The sequence below is a fragment of the Sturnus vulgaris genome, unplaced genomic scaffold (genome assembly GCF_052056855.1).
Source record: "Sturnus vulgaris isolate bStuVul1 unplaced genomic scaffold, bStuVul1.hap1 Scaffold_192, whole genome shotgun sequence".
Taxonomy (NCBI): Eukaryota; Metazoa; Chordata; class Aves; order Passeriformes; family Sturnidae; genus Sturnus; species Sturnus vulgaris.
This window is the reverse complement of record NW_028276155.1, coordinates 5,973,596-5,992,874: the sequence shown is the minus strand read 5'-3', so window position 1 is coordinate 5,992,874 and position 19,279 is coordinate 5,973,596.

The following is a 19,279-nucleotide window of genomic DNA, read 5'->3' as shown; positions in this document are numbered from 1 at the left end:
TCTTTGTGGAGGACTTAGAAGGGCTGAAAGCTGGCCATGGAGAGGCGAGGGTTTAGCTCCAGAACAATTTTTAAAATGGAATCATACTCAAATTTCTAAGACATTAAAACAGCCTGAGGGTTGGGTTCTGAGTCATCAAGTCATTGGAACAGTTTGTGTAACTCGGGAAGGGAGAAAATACACTGAAGTGGTGGGATATACTCCTTGCCTATCTACTTTAGTAGTAAATTCAGACAATAACACAAAGACCTGGCAACCCAAGAGTCCTACTGGATATTGGGGAATAGCGAAAGAAATTGATTGTGAGTGGAATAACAAAACTGATTTGTGCTGGCATAACAGTTCTGGAGATAACCCCTACCAATCCATGAAAGACTTAAAATCCTATTGGGAACAACCAGAAAACACAGAAAACAGATGGAAAGCCCCTGATGGAAGATATTTGATTTGAGGGCAATGAGCATACAGTGAACTATCCCAAAAGTGGGAAGGAACTTGTACCTTAGGAGTTCTACAACCCTCCTTCTTTGTCAGACCAAGGTCTAAGGGCAATATACTAGGAACACCACTTTATGAAACCTTAGAAAGAAAGAAAAGAGAACTAAATTTCGACTTTCCAATGGCAGGAGGAAACCAAAAATAGAAAGATGAAGAATGGCCTGCAGAAAGAATTACAGCACATTATGAACCTGCTACTTGGGCTCAGGATGGGCCTTGCGGATATAGAACTCCAATTTACCTATTAAATTGGTTGATAAGGCTCCAGGCAGAAGTGGAAGTCATCTCAAACCATAGGGCAGATGCTTTGAAGTTGTTGGCCAAACAGCATTCACAAATGAGAGCATTTGTACATCAAAAGAGAATTGCCCTAGATTATCTGCTGGCAGAAGAAGGAGGAGTTTGTGGGAGGTTTAATGAATCTGAGTGCTGTGTGGAAATAGATGATCACGGGGAAGCCATCACAAAAATTGCTGATGAAATGAAAAGAGTGGCACATGTACCAGTTCAAAAACTGAATTCTATCCTGAAAGCTGATTGGTGGGATAAACTCTTTGGGGGTGTGTGGTGGAAAAAAATCATGCTATTATGTTCTGGTTTAGGACTGTTGTTTCTGCCTTGCATGATACCCTGTCTAATTAGAGTAATCCACTCAGCAATTCCAGGAATGCAACTTACAGCTATGCCCATGGATCCAGAATCAACAGCAAAAAGGAAACTGAATTTCCTGATGGTACTAAAAGCACAATTCACTCACACTCGAGGGAGAGAGATTGAGAAAATGGTGACTGAATGCAAAGAGAATACCCTGGCACGAGAAATGTTAATAAAATTTGAGAAGGAGTGTGAAAAGCTGAATGCAGCATGAGAAATGTTAGAAAAATTGGAGGCTAGTATGAAGGAACCTAGAGAATACCAAGCAACAACTTTTTAGAGCACGAATCAATATGATCAAAAAGAGAAATGGGGGAATTGTGATAAATGTGATTTGTCCTAATTAAATTGTAACTATATCATCAAAATTGTGTTTACATCAATAGAAGACAATTGTTACAGAGTGAGGGGGGAGATGGGTGAGACAGAGCAAAGGACATCTTCCAGATGTTGGGAGTTGAAGAAGGAGGTTGAAAGGGAATAGTAGAAGGACGTAGGTCTGATAAGCAGCAACTAGAAATAAAAGTTTCGACCTTGAAATGGGTCAAATTGGGATGATTCCAGGCATGGGACTTAATTTTATTGTTGGAACTTAGGCTTAGTTATATAACCCAAGCTTAGTGTGCTTGTGCTACCTGCAAGATTACACAGCAGACACTGATGAAGATGATGAGCCTTCATCAGAAATAAGACCCTCAAAAGGAAGAAAGACCCCTAAGCATTAGTAGAGCATGCACCAAACAACAGTGACGGAGATTTTTAGGAATAGAAACTAGGAGGAGTTTTCTAGAAACTTCTGTATCTTACAGTATATAAGTGGGATTGTTAGCCTTGATGCTTTGGTACGAGAGGAAGGGCGAGCCCCTCCCTGTACCCCTGGTCGGTTTTGCTTATGCTTTATATGAACCTCAATTATACTAAATTACTTACTCTTAAATTTTACATATCCTGAAATATATGTATTCTATACTTTGATTATATTCAGATCAAATACTTTGATTGTATAAATTTATAAAAATGACTCTCAAAAATTTGCTGCTAAATTTAATCTTGTTGTTTGATAAATTGGATAAATAGAATAACATTCATAAACCAACCTTCCTTCCTTCCTTCCTTCCTTCCTTCCTTCCTTCCTTCCTTCCTTCCTTCCTTCCTTCCTTCCTTCCTTCCTTCCTTCCTTCCTTCCTTCCTTCCTTCCTTCCTTCCTTCCTTCCTTCCTTCCTTCCTTCCTTCCTTCCTTCCTTCCTCCCTTCCTCCCTTCCTCCCTTCCTCCCTTCCTCCCTTCCTCCCTTCCTCCCTTCCTTCCATCCCCCTACCGAATGATCCTCCATCACGGACCAGGATCCCCAAAAAATGCTCCCAGCTGCAAGGCTGGCACAGCTCCAGGAGCCTTTGGACACCTCTCCCAGGGATGCACAGCCTCCCCTTGTTGGGCTGTCTGTGCAGGGCAGGGCCCTGGACTCCATGATCCCACCGGGTCCCTCCCAGCTCAGCCCCTCCCGCAATTCTCACCCTTTGCCTCAGCCTTTGTGTCCTTGAGAGGAGCTGGCAGAGCTGTTGGGGCCGGGCCAGGAGCAGGGCACCCCAACATTCCCCTCTCTGGGACACGGCAGCTGTGGCAGCCCCAGCGTTCCCCTGTCTGTGACACCACAGCCCTGGCAGCCCCAACCTTCCATCCCTGGAGACGCTCCATGGCAGCTTCCAGTCAACGCAAGGCACCGGCCACGGAGCACCCCCAGCCTGGCCTGATGGGGATTCCTCTGCACACAGCTCGGGCAAGGCCCCCCTGGACACCTTCACTGTGCCACACACAAGTGTCACACACAGCTACAGAGCTCTGCCCACAGCTGCCAGGAGGAGCTGATTAAAAAAATAAAACAAAATTTAAAATTATAAACCACAATAATCAAACCCATCCAAGAAAACAAACAAATCCAACAAGAACAACAAAACCAAAACCCAAAACCACTAGAGAAGGAGAACATCTCCCCCCAATAGACCCGTTCCATCCTTCACTCAGTACACCTGCACACACACAGGGGCAGAGCCTGCAAAAAAAGAGAATTCCTTGAGTACATTTGCAGGAAAAGCAGGTTTAGGACAGGCTCTCAGTTCCGACTGTTCTCAGCAGATTGAAAACGGCCCCTTTGGCACCTGCAGGGCCCTTGCCAATGGCAAGTGCCACACCCTCAGCCCATGGGGGAGAAAAGGGCTCTGAATTGCCCGCCCTGGCATGGAAACCCTGTTCCCAGGCTGCTTCACACACAGGATTCTTCTGGATGAATCCAGAAAGCTGAGGGTCTGCTCTGGCTCCTCCATGTCCTAAAGCTGCCTGACAGAAGAAATGGAGGGTGGGCTCCAGCAGCACAATCCCTGCTGGCCCAGGGCACAGGGCCAGGAAGGTCTCTGCGTGCCCAGCCTTTGCTCCAGCCAAGAAAAGCTCCCGGCACAGGCTCACCTTTCCTGCTCAGCCACAACCCCCGAGTGCCCCAGCAGCAGGAAACTGACGGCTCTGGGCGGCACCGATGCTGGCAAACGCCAGACCTGGGCACTGCCAGCGTCAACAATCTGCTGGATCTGCAGTGCTGGCACCCACAAATCACCAGATCTGAGCAGGGCTGGTGCTGGAACCGGGGAATTGCCGAGTTTTGGCTTTCTGTGCATGCAAATTGTTGGACTTGGGATGTGCCGGTGTTGGGATGGATAATGATTTGGCAGGAATATGTATGTATGTGATAAATGCGATTCGTGCTAACTAGATTGTACTCATATCAATAGAAAATAATTGTTACAAAGCAAAAAAAAAAATGAAATGAGTGAGACAAAGCAGATGGGATCCTCTAGATGTTGGAAGGGAATACTAGATTTATGTAGGTCTGATAAGCAGCATCTAAAAATGGAAAGATTCGACCTTGAAATGGGCCAAAATGGGATGATTCCAGGCATGGGATTTAATTAGAGTCCTATTATGGAAAACATCTCCTCAGTTACATAGGGCGCCTGCACTACCTGCAGGTCACACCTCAGTCATTGATGAAGATGATGAGCCTTCATCAGAAATAAGACCCTCAAAAGGATGAGAGACCCCATAACCCATTAGTAGAGCATGTGCCATACAACATAGTGATGTAGATTTTAGGAATAGAAACTAGGAGGAGTTTTCTAGAAACTTCTGTATTAATATGTATTAGCATATAGTATATAAGTGGGATTTTGTCCTTGATTGTTCAGTACGTGAGGAAGGGCGAGCCCCTCCCCGTAGCCCTGGCTGGTTTTGCTTATGCTTTATACAAACCTCAATTTACTAAATTACTAACTGCCAAATTTTGTATATATTCAGATATACGTATCCAATATATTTTGATTGTATTCATTTATATACAATTGTTGCTATTAAAAAAATTGCCGCAAAATTTAACCTTGTTGTCTGATAAATTGATAAACAGAACGACATTCATGACAGAGAGAAGCATTTCCCGAGTGATCTTGATGCTGAATGTCTCCTTAGGAGCTCTGGGCACAGAGAAGAATGAGCCCCTTGCTGGCTGGCCCTGTTTGGACAACCTGCTCCTCACCCCCATCATAACTGTGTCATGATATCACCCACCTTTGACTGACAGCCCAAATTCGAAAAAAAAAAAGAAATTTCTCTTTAAATTAAAAATGTTCTTAAATATTAAAATGTAATTATATTTTTCTTATTTATAATAGTACTATTCTATATTTTTATAACAAATTTTTTGTATTTGTAATAAAGCTCTACACATTATTAGCAACCAAAATAATTATTGGCCAATGGTTCTAAGTAACAAAATTCCCTTCATTAATTAAATAATCTCTCCTGGTTATTTATTTCTCCCTCTTTATGATAATTTGTAATATTTGACAATTTGTAATATTTGCAGTCATTTGGTCACCTTTATTATCATCTTTTTTTCCGACAGGGTCCGGGGGGCACTTCGGGTCCAGGGAGACATTTCTGGGGCACATTCATGACAATTTTGGGTCTGGGGAAAGAATTTAGAAGGAAGTTGAGGACGGGAGGACACTTGGGAGCGTCGAGTGGGCCCTAACAGAGAACTTAGAGATGCTGAGGGAAAGTCTGGGCTTCGGATGTTACCTGGCTGTTTCAGGGAGGCCTTGGCGGTCAGGGAGGGGAATCTGGGGCCATTCGGGGTCCGGGCGGGCACTCGGGGGCTCTAACGGGGCTCTCCGGGGCGCCGGGGGTGATGGGAGTTGTAGGCGCGGGTATAATAAGGTTTAATGGAGCCGTGGAGCATCACGGGAGTTGTAGGCGCAGCCGCAGTGTCTCTCAGTGGAGTGCAAGGCATTATGGGAGATGAAGTCATGGTTAGAATGGCGTTTTACCGGAACAGCGGAGCATCATGGGAGCTGTAGTCCCGGAAGTTGTTCTTACGGAGAGTTTGGGGGTCTAGGAAGGCATTTAGGGGACAGTTTTCCCTCTGAGTGGCGGCTTCAGGTCCTCAGCGGGGAACATATACGGGTCAAGAGAACTTGGGGAGAGCCTGGGGAACTCTAACCGGGCTCTTTAGGGCGCGGGTCAGGACAGGAGTTTTCGGCGCGGGACGGGATTATGAGGTCCTGCGAGCTCGCGGGGAATGGCAGGAGATGAATTCCCAGAAATAGCTGTAAGGAGAGCATTCAGGGGATCTGGGGACGTTTTTGGGGGGTCTCGAATGAGCCCTGAGGGGGCAATTACGGATCCTCCAGGGTCCGGGGGCACGTATGGGACAGATGGGGAGCGGATACCGGGGGGGGGGGAAGGGGGGGGGGGGGGGTCTGTGGGGCGCAGGGCATGATGGGTGTTGTAGTCCCGGCTCCAATGGGGCTCTATGGGGCCGCGGGGCATGACGGGAGTTAGAGGCAGAAAGGAAAGATGGCGCCGACTGCAGGCACCGCTCCCAAAGAATCGATCCCGAGAGCGGAACCACCTTGGTGGCACCTTGGGCTTTGCACACACCTGAGGAGTGTGTCTGCAGTGGGGAAAAACAGGAGTTTTAGATTGCTTTGAGAAAAAACAAAACAAAACAAATCTCCCCTTTGCCTGAGTCCAGGCAGTCTTCCAAGCAAAGCAGGTCCCAGGTGAGTGAGGACAGACAGGATAGGGTTGGGGAATGTGCAGCAAGGTTGTCCACACTGGGTCAGACCTCAAGCCACAGCTTCTGTGAGCAGGCCAGACCTCCTGAGGAGAGACCCTGGATCAATATCAACCAAAGAATGCTGCAATCACCTCTGCTCTAAAGAGAACACTAATAAAATGCGCTCTTTAAAGTAGCAATGTGTATTTCTAAGAGTCTCTTTAAAATATTTCTCCATAACTGCAGAAGGAAAACTTCCTAATGAGCTGCATTAGACCAGAGGGAAATCAAGGCAGAGCCATGGTTTGTTAGGAAACCTCTCAAGAGTTCAGTCAGAACTGAACTCCAAAGTTTCCTAAAGTTTTAATGGTTCCAACCGAGGGACACAACTGAGAAAGTGTCCCCAGGTTCCAGTTAGACCAGACAACTGGAGAGATTGATGAAAAGTGGAGACAAAGAGAAGCCAAGTCTTGGTGCCCTGGAGCACAGCAGGGTCTGTGCCACCAAGGGCTGGGAGGAGACACCTTGTCCTGAGCCACTGGGGCCTCCTGGCACAGCCCCAGCAAGGCTGGCCACTGTCACCCCTTGTCCTGCCCTCAGCATCCCCCCACATCCCAGTGGCCTCAGGGATGTGCTGGGACAAGTCCCTGGGGAGCCTTGGTCAGGAGTGGCCCTGGGGGCTCCTTCATGCTCCCAGGGACTGCAGGTTTTTCAGAGGACTTTGGGTTTTGCTTTTGCCTTGGAGTCTCTGAGAGCTTTGTGCAATCATGGCCTCCAATTATCTCCTTTAATTAGTCCCTTGAGAGCCTTTGTCAGTAACAACACTCAGTGGGGCTCATTAATGCTTCAAGGTACTCAGTTTTTTTAAGGTACTCTGAGTTTCCCTTTTGGCACCAACTCTTTTAGTGGTTTATGCAATCATGGCCCCAATTATCTACTTTTATGAGTCCCTTGAGAGCTTTGTATTGACACTCAGTGGGGCTCATTAATATTTTGAGATACTCAAGGTTTCAAAGGTTCTTTGGATTTTCCTTTCTTCTCTGACTCTCTGAGAGGTTTTTGGGCAATCCTGGCATCCAGTTCTTTCCTCCAAGGAGTCCATGAGGAGCCTGTGTTGGGGATGGACCTCAGTGGGACCCATGAATGCTTTGAGACACTTTGGGTTTTTCTTCTGCCTTGGACTCCTGGAAAGGTTTGTGCAATCTCCTCTCAGGCCCTGAGGTTCAAGGGCTCAGCACCAAATGCACCACGGGGCTGATTGGGATCAAGCAAGTCCTGACAAACCATGGCTCTGCCTTGATTTCCCTCTGGTCTGGTGAAGTTCATTCTACTGCAATTATGGAAAATTAATTCAAAGAGATTCTTTGAAATACACATTCGTATTTTAAAGAGTGTGTTTTATTTTTATTCTCTTTATGGAAGTGTTTTGTGGTTGATATTGCTCCAGGGTCTCCTCAGGAGGTCTGGCCTGCTGACAGAAGCTGTGCCCTGAGATCTGACCCAGTGTGGACAACCTTGCTCCACACTCCCCAACCCAATCCTGTCTGTCCTTACTCACCTGGGACCTGCTTTGCTTGGACAATTTGGCTGCAATCAGGCAAACAAGAGTTTTTACTTTTTCTATTTTTTAATCAATCTAAAACTCCAAGCTTTCCCCATTGAAAACAGTCACACTCCTCAGGTGTGTGCCAAGCTTAAGGTGCCACCCAGGATGTTCCCCTTCATCCAAGGCAGAACCCTGCAAGGAATGTTTGAGATCTTTGGACTCCTTGGTTCCCTGAGGCCTTGCAGTGTCACAAAGGCCCCTTGGTTCCATAAGGTTCTGTTCTGTCACAGTGGAGATTTGGGTCCATGGGTCCCCACAGTGTCACAATGCTCTTTTTGTTCCATGAGGTCTTGAACTATCACAATGGACTTTTGGTTCCATGAGGTTCTGTCCACAGCAATGGTCTCTGCAGTTCCAAAGTGTCACAACAGACCCTTGGTTCCATGAGGTTCATTGGTGTCACCATTGTCTCCTTGGTTCCAGGAGCCATCACAATGTCACAACAGACCCTTGGTTCCATGAGGTTCATTGGTGTCACCATGGTCTCCTTGGTTCCAGGAGCCATCATAATGTCACAACAGACCCTTGGTTCCATGAGGTTCCTGCAGCAGGACTTCCCCTATGGCCCAGCAGAGCTCATCTGTTCTGTCCATCAGCTGGGCCATCACTCAGGGCATCTTCCCCCTCTCAGGAAGTGCTGAGATAACCCAGGCTGGACATCTGTCCTGTCCTGAGTTCTCTCTGGTGCCAGGGAGGTGGAATTCCCAGCTGGCCATGAACATCTGGCCTTGAGAGCAGCCTGAAGGGAGATGAGCCTTGAATTTTTGAGTGACACACACTTCACTTTACAAACTATAAAAGCTACACAAAACTTTCACCAAGCAGAAATCTGCTCCATAGTCCCTGCAAACGGGTAGGGCTTCTCCCCCAAGTCTGGATGCATCTTTGTGGTTCCTTTTCTGGAAGCTGAGTGAAAGGGCTCCATGTGTACTCCCTCATCAGTTTGGTGCTAAGTTCCATTGACTCCTGATCTCTGCTATTTCTTTACTAGCTGTAATATAGGAAACTTCATTGTGCACTGGGTTTGTATCTACCTGTACTTCTTTTGTTTATCCTGTGCAGTAAGTAGTCCATTTAAAGTCTCTTGATTAATTTTGAGTCCATCCAGTAAATAAGTTATTTTATATTAAATCTAATCAGGCATTCTAAGGAACTTGAGACCAAGAGCAATTTGGAATTCAGGTCACCTGAAAGAGAGCTACTGCCAGAAACGTGAGTATAAGGCAGGACTTGTCTAAGCTTTCACTCCATTCAAAACATATTTCAATTAAAAACAAAAACAGAGGAGCACTTCTTTCCTATTTATTTTTTTCTGTTTATAGATTGGTATCAGCAATCTCCAGTTGATATTGATCCCAAGAACCTCCTAATGCAGTCTGAATAGATATGAAAATCAAGACCCTTTATGGGTGACAATCAATCACACTCTGTCCCTACCCCCACCCCACCATTTCCCCCATCCAACCCCTGGCACTCAGAGCAGCCTTGTGCAAATCTGAGCTCCCTCCCCTCCAGGCTGTGCCTGCAGCTTTCAGCTCCTTGGCACCAACTCCCACCTGCTTTCCTTGGAGAAGGAGCTGCCTGAGACACGGAGGGATGTTCATTTATTGTCAGCAAACAAAACCAAAGGCAGGCACAGCTCCATAAAAAACAGAATTCCAGCCCAAGGAGTTCTGGGCAATGGAGCCACATCCAGGGGTGTCCCCAGGGCTCAGGATTGGGGCCAGGGCAGTGAAATCTCTTTCTTGCTGATCTGGACGAGGGCATGGAGGGCACCCTGAGTCAGTGTCCAGGTGAGGCCAAGCTGGGTGGGAGTGTGGCTGTGCTGCAGGGCAGGAAGCTCTGCAGAGGGATCTGGACAGGCTGGAGCCATGGGCCCAGGACAATTGGATGAGGTTCACCAAGGCCAAGGGCTGGCTCCTGCCCTGGGCTCACAACCACCCCAAATCCCTGCCTGTGCCCTGCCCCTGATCCCCACAGCCTGTCCTGTTTCCTTCATCCCTGCATTGCCAGGGACTTTCTGGGACAAGGCAGCTCTGCTGTGGGGATGGAGGGAGGTGCAAGTGCCAGCACTGCAGTGGGAACCACAACTCATCAGGTTTGTGTCCTTTGGGGGTCAGCAACTGGTGAGACTCAGAGGCACAGGAAGGTTTCTCTTCTCTGTCAACAAACAAAAGTTGAACAGGATACAATTTAATAACCATCACAGCTCTTCCCTCAGCTCTGTGCGATGTCCCAGCAGTGTCTGATGAGTCTATCACCCACAAGGGATTTGTGTACAAAACCAATTTTAGACAAAGATGATTCTGTGACAGATATAAACGCTGGTCAAGTGTTGTATCAGGATGCTCTGCTTGTAGTGGGGGTTAAACACCTCCAACAATGCCCTGTTTTCAAAGCTGTCACTGGTAGATGGAGGAGTCAAGCTAATTTTGATGTTGAGGAAATGCTGAAACCAACCTGACTCATTTTAACTCCTCCTGTCATGGCTGATCTCCTTTCCTGCCCCTTTCCACCCATTGACTTTTGTCCCCTCCAGCCCCCCCAGTGCAGAGCCTGGCTCTGTGTTCTCCATCAGCTCCTGGCTGGCACTGCCAGGCTGGCATGAGGAGCCCCTCAGCCTTCCCTGCTCCAGGCTGGACAAGCCCAGCTCCCTCAGCCTCTCCTCACAGCCAAAGGGCTCCAGCCCCACCTTGGAGGCCCTTCCCTCACCCTGCTCCAGCTGCCAGACATCTTTCCTGCCCTGTGCAACCCAAACCAGGCCCCAGTGACCTGGATAATCCACGGCCTTGATGTCCTGGTCACTCAGCCCTGGCCCCTTGTTCCCGTGTCAGGCTCTGGGGTTGATTTGTGGAACATCCTTGGGGGAGGCTGTGGCTCCAGGTGGACCAGGGGGATCCCGGGGGACAGGGGACCCTGCTGGGCATGAACAGCTTTGGACTTGTCTGGGGAAACTGTGAGGGGGGGCTGGGGCAGAGTGACCAACCCAGTGACCTCACACAGCCCTGCTGGGATGTCACACAGCCTCTCCTGTGATGTCACAGCCTGCCCTGTGATGTCACACCTCTGTCCTGTGATGTCACAGTCAGCTCTGTGATGTCACAGAGACAGCCTGTGATGCTCAAAGGCCTCACATAACCCACTCTGTGATGTCACAGCCCACTCTGTGACCTCATGTTACCAGATGATAAACTGCCTACCCCAGGTGAGCTAACACAATGTTTCTTCTCCAAAACCACTGGCCTCTGGAACCTGCACAGTGCCCGTTGTGTAAGAAAGAGAACTGGAAGTTCCCCAGCCTCAGTGTCCTGCTAGCTCAGCCAGGCTGAACTGGAACATTGGAATTCACGACCACCAGGGACCACCAGAGAGACCCCCAGGACAGAAGAACCCATGGGTAAAGGGGAGGGAAAATATGTTCATGATTTTGGGGAAATTATTATCATATGTGTGCTTAGTCCAGGACAGTCAATGAATAAGTTTGCAAAAGTACAGAATATAAACAGAAACTTTCCTGTACTTGGCTTTGGGAGGAGCTGTCCCCTGTGTATGCAGCCAAAACAAGAATGCTGCTTTTTAATGCTGCGTTGGTGTTAAGGAGTTTTTAATTTGAACAAATTGTTGGTAACACTCTCACTCCCAAGGAAAGCTCTGTCTCCTGCTGTTCACAAACAGAGAAGGGCTGGTGGGAGATGTGGTGGTCGGAGGCTGCCTGGGGTACAGTGACCATGAAATAATTGAGTCTTCAATATTCTGTGATAGAAAGAGGGGTATCAATAAAACTTCTACACTGGAATTATGGAGGGCACACTTTGGTCTATTCAGGATACAGTTTTGGAGAGTACCAAATCACGTACTGATATTTTAAGGGGAACAATCCTTAAGAACAGAGGGGTCCAGGAAGGATGGACACACTTCAAGAAAGTAATTTAGAAGGAGCAGGAGCAGCCTGTTGCAACAACTCATCATCAGTAGGGTAAAACTAACCTGTCTCACAATGGTCTAAATCCAGCTCACGTTCCCTACCAGTGGGTGAACAATCCAAGGCCTGGTGAATTCTGCTTCACAATGATTGGGAGAGCCGACATGGAAGGATGTTTGCCTAGTGAGAAAAGTGCACAATGGGGAGGGGACGGCTGTGGCAGGCCACGTTTCACCGCCCCCAGGGAACCCATCCAGCAAGAGTGGGAGAAGCTGCCACCGACCATGCCACGGGCCAGCGGCTTTTGCCCACCCCGGAGAGATCGGCTTCTCTCCGGAAAAGCCGGGGGACAGCAAACAGTGACCAAAAAACCCCAAACAAATAAAAAGCACAGGGTGCGTCACACAACCCGTGTTAGCCACGGGGGTCACGGGCCAGGGCTGGGGGCGAGGCCCGCGCCTCTCACTCCCCCCAACCCCTCCACCGACATCTCTCGCTCTCCAGCCTCGCCCACGACATTCCCGGGGGCTCTCTGCCGGGTTCGGGCCACCGCCACCGCCGCCAACCCTGAACAATTCCACCCGCTAAGCGGGTCCCCGGCTTAGGGCCGAGGAAGGGGGACGACTTCAACAACACACGGCGGGGACGCGGTGCCGCCATCCCGGCCCGCAAACTTCATCGGGCGACTCCCGTCACCGAGCCCCTCAGGCAAGCGGGCGAGGCCGAGGCGAGGCCACACGCCCCCACTGCACGTCCCCGCGGCCCTTCCGACACGGACACTCCGGCAAACAGGTCGGGAGAGGGAAAGGAGGCGCAGCCACCTCGGCCGAGCGAGCCGTGCTCGGGGCTCTCGGGGAAGGGGTCGGGGAAAGCCTCGGCGGGCTCAACACAAGCCCGGCCACAGTCCAGCCCCGGCTGCCGGCCACCGCACCAGACCGAGAGCCGAAAACGCCGCCCCCGGCGAGCGGGCGGGCCCCGGCTTGAGGCCCGGCAGAAAAGGGACGAGGCGCCGCCGCCTCGCCCGCCGCCATCCCCGGGGGAGCGAGCGGGCGCCCGCCCCCCTTCACGAAGGCGGCAGCAGCCGGGCCCGAGCGGGACACGCTCGCGGCTTCTCTCTGTCCCCGCCTCGCCTCGCCTCGGCTGGGGAGCGGCTCTGGCATCACCTCTCGGCTCGCCTGTCCCAGGAAGCTGGGTGGGACGGGAACCCGGACAGAGCCACGCCACTCTTCCCCTCGTGGGCTGCACTTTCCTTGCGCCGGTGACCGCCCGCGTGGCACAGCTGGAGGCAGCCACAAACAGCGAGCCCCTGGTGAACATCGGAGCCCGGTGGGGACAACAGGTCTACCCAGCCCTGCCCAAATTTGCCCGTCCCGCTGGAGAGGGGCAGACCTGTCCGATTCAGGACGCCTCAGGCTCCGGAGCCGGGTCGACCTGGCCTCCCGCAGCCGCTCCGGGGCCGGGTAGACGAGGCATCCTCGTGTTATAAATGAGAAACAAAAGTCTCGATATTCAGCAAAACTGAGATTGCTTTATTTGATATAGACAGGGCAAGCAGCGCGCTGGGGAACGTGAGGGGTCACCGCCCACACTACGCTCCACCGAGCTTGGTTTGCAGCTCCATTTTATAGTATGGCTTTCCTTGTAGTAATCAATAGTTGTTTTTTTTATTGCTGTCATCATTCTGCTAAGTAAGCAGTAGTGGTCAAAGAAACATCCATGGCACCGCTGTCTGGATGGTTTGTCAAGGAACCATCTGGCCTTGGTCGATAAAGAACAGCAGAAGTGGGAAGTCTGGTCCGAGCAGATAGGTTGCAATTGATTACACAAAGGCAGGAAATCTGATTTTGCAAAATCTTTCAAGCCGTGGAAACCTCGTTTTACAAATTAGTATCAAATACAATTTATTTAGAAAACACAATATTCCTAACAGGTGGATCTATACAGAATGGTTTTAATCATATATTTCCCTTTCTCTAGGTCCATGTTTTTATCTAAGTATTCTGGTTTATATAAACTCCAAAACTTCTATGATTAACACGAATCTTTTATCAATTTTCACACTTGTAACACCCTGGAGCCAGGGAACCCCACAGCTCTGATACACCCCGGAGCTGCATGCCTCTAGCAGCCCTGTCCCACCCGGTGAACCCGATTTCCAGACCAATAAATATTTTCAACAAGTTGTTTTTTTTTTTAATTATTATTTCATATTTATTTTATTTTCCTTTTCTCCTTTTTAGAATGAATGCCTCTTCTATTTTCTTGGAACAAAATTCTTTTTGGGAAAAATTGGCTTGGGAAGATTTCTGGATTTGGTTTGGGGGCAAATGTCACACTGTCGGGTTACCTGAACTACAGTAGAGTATAAACCTTTGGCAGTAATTTTTTTAGTTAGATAATTATACAGGGCATCTATTCCCCAGTGTGTTTTTTGGTGCTCTTTCTTTAGTAATGACTATAACAGGTGAGAAGGGGTGGCCATTGTTCCTTCTGCAGTAGCAGCTCATCTCTTTTGGTTATATGTTCTTTCTTGATTTTTAATTAGTTTTCTATTCTTTTTGGTATATACTGGCTTACTTTCAAGGGAGATTTGTTTATTTGGAATTAAAGCTTCCTTAATCGTTATTTCACCTTTTGCTGCTTCTTTTGCCTCTTTGTTTGCAAGCTCGTTTCTTTTTTCCAGTTTTGAGCTCACTTTTTGTTGTGCTTTAATGTGCATAATTGCTATTTGCGCAGGGAGCTGAACTGCTTTTAGTAGCCACAATATTTCTTGCACGTGTTTGATACTTTTCTTTTGTGATTTAACAGTCTTTTCTTTTTCCAGATGGCTCCATGTGCACGCACAACTCTAAATGCATATCTTGAGTCTGTATAATTTTTTTTTTTTTTTGCGATCTTTAGGGCGTGGGTTAAAGCAGTTATTTCAGCTTTTTGTGCACAGGTATTTATTGGCAAGGGTCCAGATTTTATTACTTCTTTGCAGGTGGTAACTGCCTACCCAGCATGTTGTTTTCTACTGACAACGTAGCTGCTTCCATCAGTAAACTGGGTTTGGGTGTCATCCAAAGGGGTGTCCTTCAGATCTGGGTGGCTGGAATAGGTGGCTTCAATAGTCTCCAGGCAGTTGTGGTGTGCTGGCTTCCTTTGATTTCTACTAAGGAAAGAAGCTGGGTTGATAACGTTAGTCACAATTATCTCTACATCATTTTGTTCTACCATGATGGTTTGGTATTTTAGGAACCTTTGTGGGGAGAGCCAGTGCCCACCCTTTACTTCCAGGACTGCAGACACTGTGTGAGACACTAATAGAGTCATTTTTTGGCCCAATGTGAATTTGCGTGCCTCTTGAATATTCAGCACCACTGCTGCAATTCCCTGCTTCTCATGGGAAAACAGAAAGAATGGTTTACTCCCATCTGGGAGTCTGAGAGCCAGAGCTGACATTAGAGCATTCTTCAGCTGGTGAAAGGCCCGAGTGGCCTCTTTTGTCCCCTGGAGTTCTCTGTTCCCATTTGCAATGAGTGCATACAGAGGTTTTGCAAGCAGCCCATAGCTGTGTATCCACAGCTACACCACCCTGCCATTCCTAAGAATGTTTGCAGTTTCTTTGCTGTTTGAGGCTTTGGGGTTTTGCAGATCTCTTCCTTGCAATCTTGCTCTAGAGTCCGTTGTCTTGCACTAATTTTATAACCCAGATAAATTACCTTTTATATCACTACCTGGGCCTTTTTCTTTGATACTCTGTATCCTTGAAGTTTTAGAAAGCTTAGGAGGCTCACCGTCCAGGCTGCACATGCCTCTTTGGTCCAGGTGGCTATGAGGGTATCATCTACATACTGCAATAGCTTTTCTTTTCTGGGGGGAGCTCCCTAGGATTCCAGATCTTTGGCAAGTTGTTCCCCAAACAGGGTAGGAGAGTTTTTAAATTCTTGAGGCAACACCGTCCATGTGAGTTGGGATTTGTGCCCGCTTTTAGGATTTTTCCATTCAAATGCAAAGATTTTCTGGCGGTCCTCATGGAGAGGGAGGCAAAAGAAGGCATCTTTCAAGTCTAGAACAGTAAACCAAGTGAGTTTTGGGGTTAGGCACGTTAGCAAAGTGTATGGATTTGCTACTATGGGATACAGATCTTCATTTATTCTGTTAACAGCTCTTAGATTCTGTACTATTTGATACGACTCATCAGGTTTTTGGACCAGTAAGATGGGAGTGTTGAACTCAGATTGACTTTTTTTAACAACCCTAATTGTAAAAAGATTTTAACTATTGGGCTAATTCCTTTACTGTATTTTCTTTTCAAGGGGTACTGTTTAATTCTAACGAGTTGTTTTCCTTTCTTCAATTTAATTATTATAGGAGGTGCATTTTTCGCCTTTTTTGGTATATTAGAAGCTCACACTCCAGGGAACACTTGATTTATTATTTTTTCACTCATTTTTTCTTCCATTTGAACGGCTGTTAACATTAAACTTAATGCCTTTATGTACTGTTTATTATTTACTTTCAGAATAATTTCTCTATTTTTAAATTTAATAGTTACTTGTAATTGTTCTAACAGGTGTTTCTCCAAAAGATGTTTTGGGCACCTGGGCAGGTATAGAAATTTATGAATACCTTACTGTTTTCCAAGTCTATATTTTACTGTTTTGCGAAAATATGCTTTTGTGGCTTGGCTAGTTGCTTCTATTACTGTAGCATAATCTTTTTTTATAGGTGTTAAAGTCTTATTTAAAGCTGAATACATTGCCTTTGTGTTAACTAGAAATTCTAGTTTTTTTCTTTTTTTTTCTCAGCTTCAGTTTTATAACCAGTGGATCTTTTGGGGTGTGATCTACTGGTTGTTTTTACTCTTTATTTACATGTGTAATTATTTTTTTCTTTTCTTGAGGGCCACTATGTCTTTGTTCTGGGCATTGATTTTTTTAGTGACTATATTTTTTATAGATCGCACACTGGTCTCTGCCCAGCCGGGCTGGGCCTTGTCTAGGTGCTCTTTGTCCACGTCTTTCTTTTTTCCTCTCACTTATAACAGCTGCATGCTCCCTCTTTTCTTCTTCCCTGTTCCTAAAGACTCTCCAGGCCTCATCCACCAGAGTCTCTAAGTGCCTCCCATCCAGTCCCCGTATCTTTTGAAGTTTCCATCTTATGTCCCCCGTAGGTTGCCCCAGGAATAAACTGGCTGGCTGCTGTGTCCCTGTGTCAGACCCAGGCTCCAGGGGTGTGTGGCAGTGCATTGCATCCCTTCATTGATCGAGGAATTCGGATGGTGGCTCAGAGGGCCCTTGCTTAATTTCATACAATGCTGACCAATTTATAGTTTGGGAATGGCCTTTTCCATCCCCTTTACTACCCACTCCTGATAGCTTTCCAACTTTTTTAATTCTGCTGATTTGTTTGGGTCCCACTGTGGATTTTGGAGTGGGAAATAATCTTTAACATCTGATTGTTGGATTTTATGATAATCTTCTGCCAAATCCCCTGCTGGTTTTAATAGTCTTTCCGTCTCGGTCAGTGCATCCAATAATAATTGCATATCGTTCCAATTTGGATTATGTTGTTTTATTATATATCACAGATGGTTAGCCGTGCTAACTGGATCACTGTGGTAATTTTTAGCAACATTTTCCCATGCCTCCAGGTCGATTGAGGAGAAGGGAGATTTAACCAATACCCTTTCTCCCATTGGTCCCCTTGCCTCTCACAGAGGTGCCTGTAATATGTGTGTCTGCTGTTGTGATGGGTTGACTTGGGAAGAAGAAACTCAGAGAGAAGTTCTCTCTAAGAGAATTTCCTCTGTGGGGGTTGGGACACCTTCAACAGCCAATTAGAGAAAGTTGGTTCGCTCCGTGAGCACACATTTTGAAGGAGGGAATCCAGAACTGAGTCTCTTTGTCCTTCCAGCGGCTGAGCAGGTAACATCAACCCGAGCTTCCCCCCCCTTCTTCCTTTCTATGCGGGGAGGGGGCAGGCTCAGGAGGCCCTGTTTGCCAACAAGGGGACCCAATGGCCGGGGGGAGAAAAAGTTGTGTGCTAAGACCTTCATGGCTTCCTCCTCCACGGGCCTGAGGCTCTGGCGTGGGGGGAGGCCGACTCTTGCTGCTGCCGGACGGGCCGGGCCTGCCCGGGTGGCCATGAGCAGTGTGGGGCGGCAGCCCAGCCCCAGAAAGGCTGATTGACACCTCAGCCACCCCCCAGCACGGCCTGAGCCTGGCCCAACTTTTGTAGTTGTGTTAAACTTTAACTCTTTAGTGCTCAGATAAGATTTGCAAAGCCTCCAGCCTTTCCTTTGAATATGAAAGGAAATAAGAAGATTTCTGAAGTCAGTGATGTAAGAACTAAGTTTTTTAGATGGAAGGAGAATGAGAAGATGCTGAAATGACTGAAAATATTTTTGTAAGATTGTAGGGATGAACTGATATACTGAATATTCCTATAAACCATGGAAAGAGATATGGGAGGATGGAAATGTTCCATTTAATAGATGATTTGACTAAAAAGCACCTGTGTTGAGAATTTCTGCCCTGAGAAAAGAAAGGGATTTTGGTTTTCTGAAGATGAAGCCTGAGCAGTGAGAAAGGAGACGGAGAGAATCTTTGCGGCTGAACATTTCATTCTTAAAAGTAATACCCCATGAGAGAGAGATGGCCCACATCTACAGCTTTGGAAAGGCTGTGGAGTTCGGAGGAGCGTCACGGTTGCAGGTTCCCAAGCGAATGCAAATCGTAAAAAATAAAACCACAAGAGGACTGTCTTCTTCCTTCTAGTGGGAAAAATCCCTACAGCTTTAACAAGAGGAGGCTTCTGTCTCCAGAAGTGAACTAAAAAAGACTAAATTGGGGACTGACTGAAGTATTTGTTATATGTTTGATTTGTTATTATAAAATTGAAAAAGGGAGGGAAGGAGTGATCTGAAAAATCTTATTCTGAATTTTTTTCCCTTTCTCTTTGTTTGTGTAGTTAATAAATTTTCTTTAATTAACTCGCTCAAGTTTTGGGCCTTCCTTGCTCTTTTGCTCCTAGTTCTGTCTCACAACAGAAAAAATAAGTTTATTTAAACTCAAAACGAAGACATTAATTTGGTGCATTGGCCGGGAAATCAAAATTAAACCAAGACAGGGAACCATCAATGCTTTGAGACACTTTAGGTTTTTCTTCTGACTTGGACTCATGGAAAGGTTTGTGCAATCTCCTCTCAGGCCCTGAGGTTCAAGGGCTCAGCACCAAATGCACCACGGGGCTCCTTGGGATCAAGCAAGTCCTGACTCTGCCTTGATTTCCCTCTGGTCTGGGGCAGTTCATTCTACTGCAATTATGGAAAAATAATTCAAAGCAATTCTTAGAAAGACACAATCCTATTTTAAAGTGTATATTTTATTTCTATTCTCTTTATGGAAGCATTTTGTGGTTGATATTGCTCCAGGGTTTCCCCTCAGGAGGTCTGGCCTGCTCACAGAAGCTGTGCCTTGAGGGCTGACCTAGTGTGGACAACCTTGCTGCACA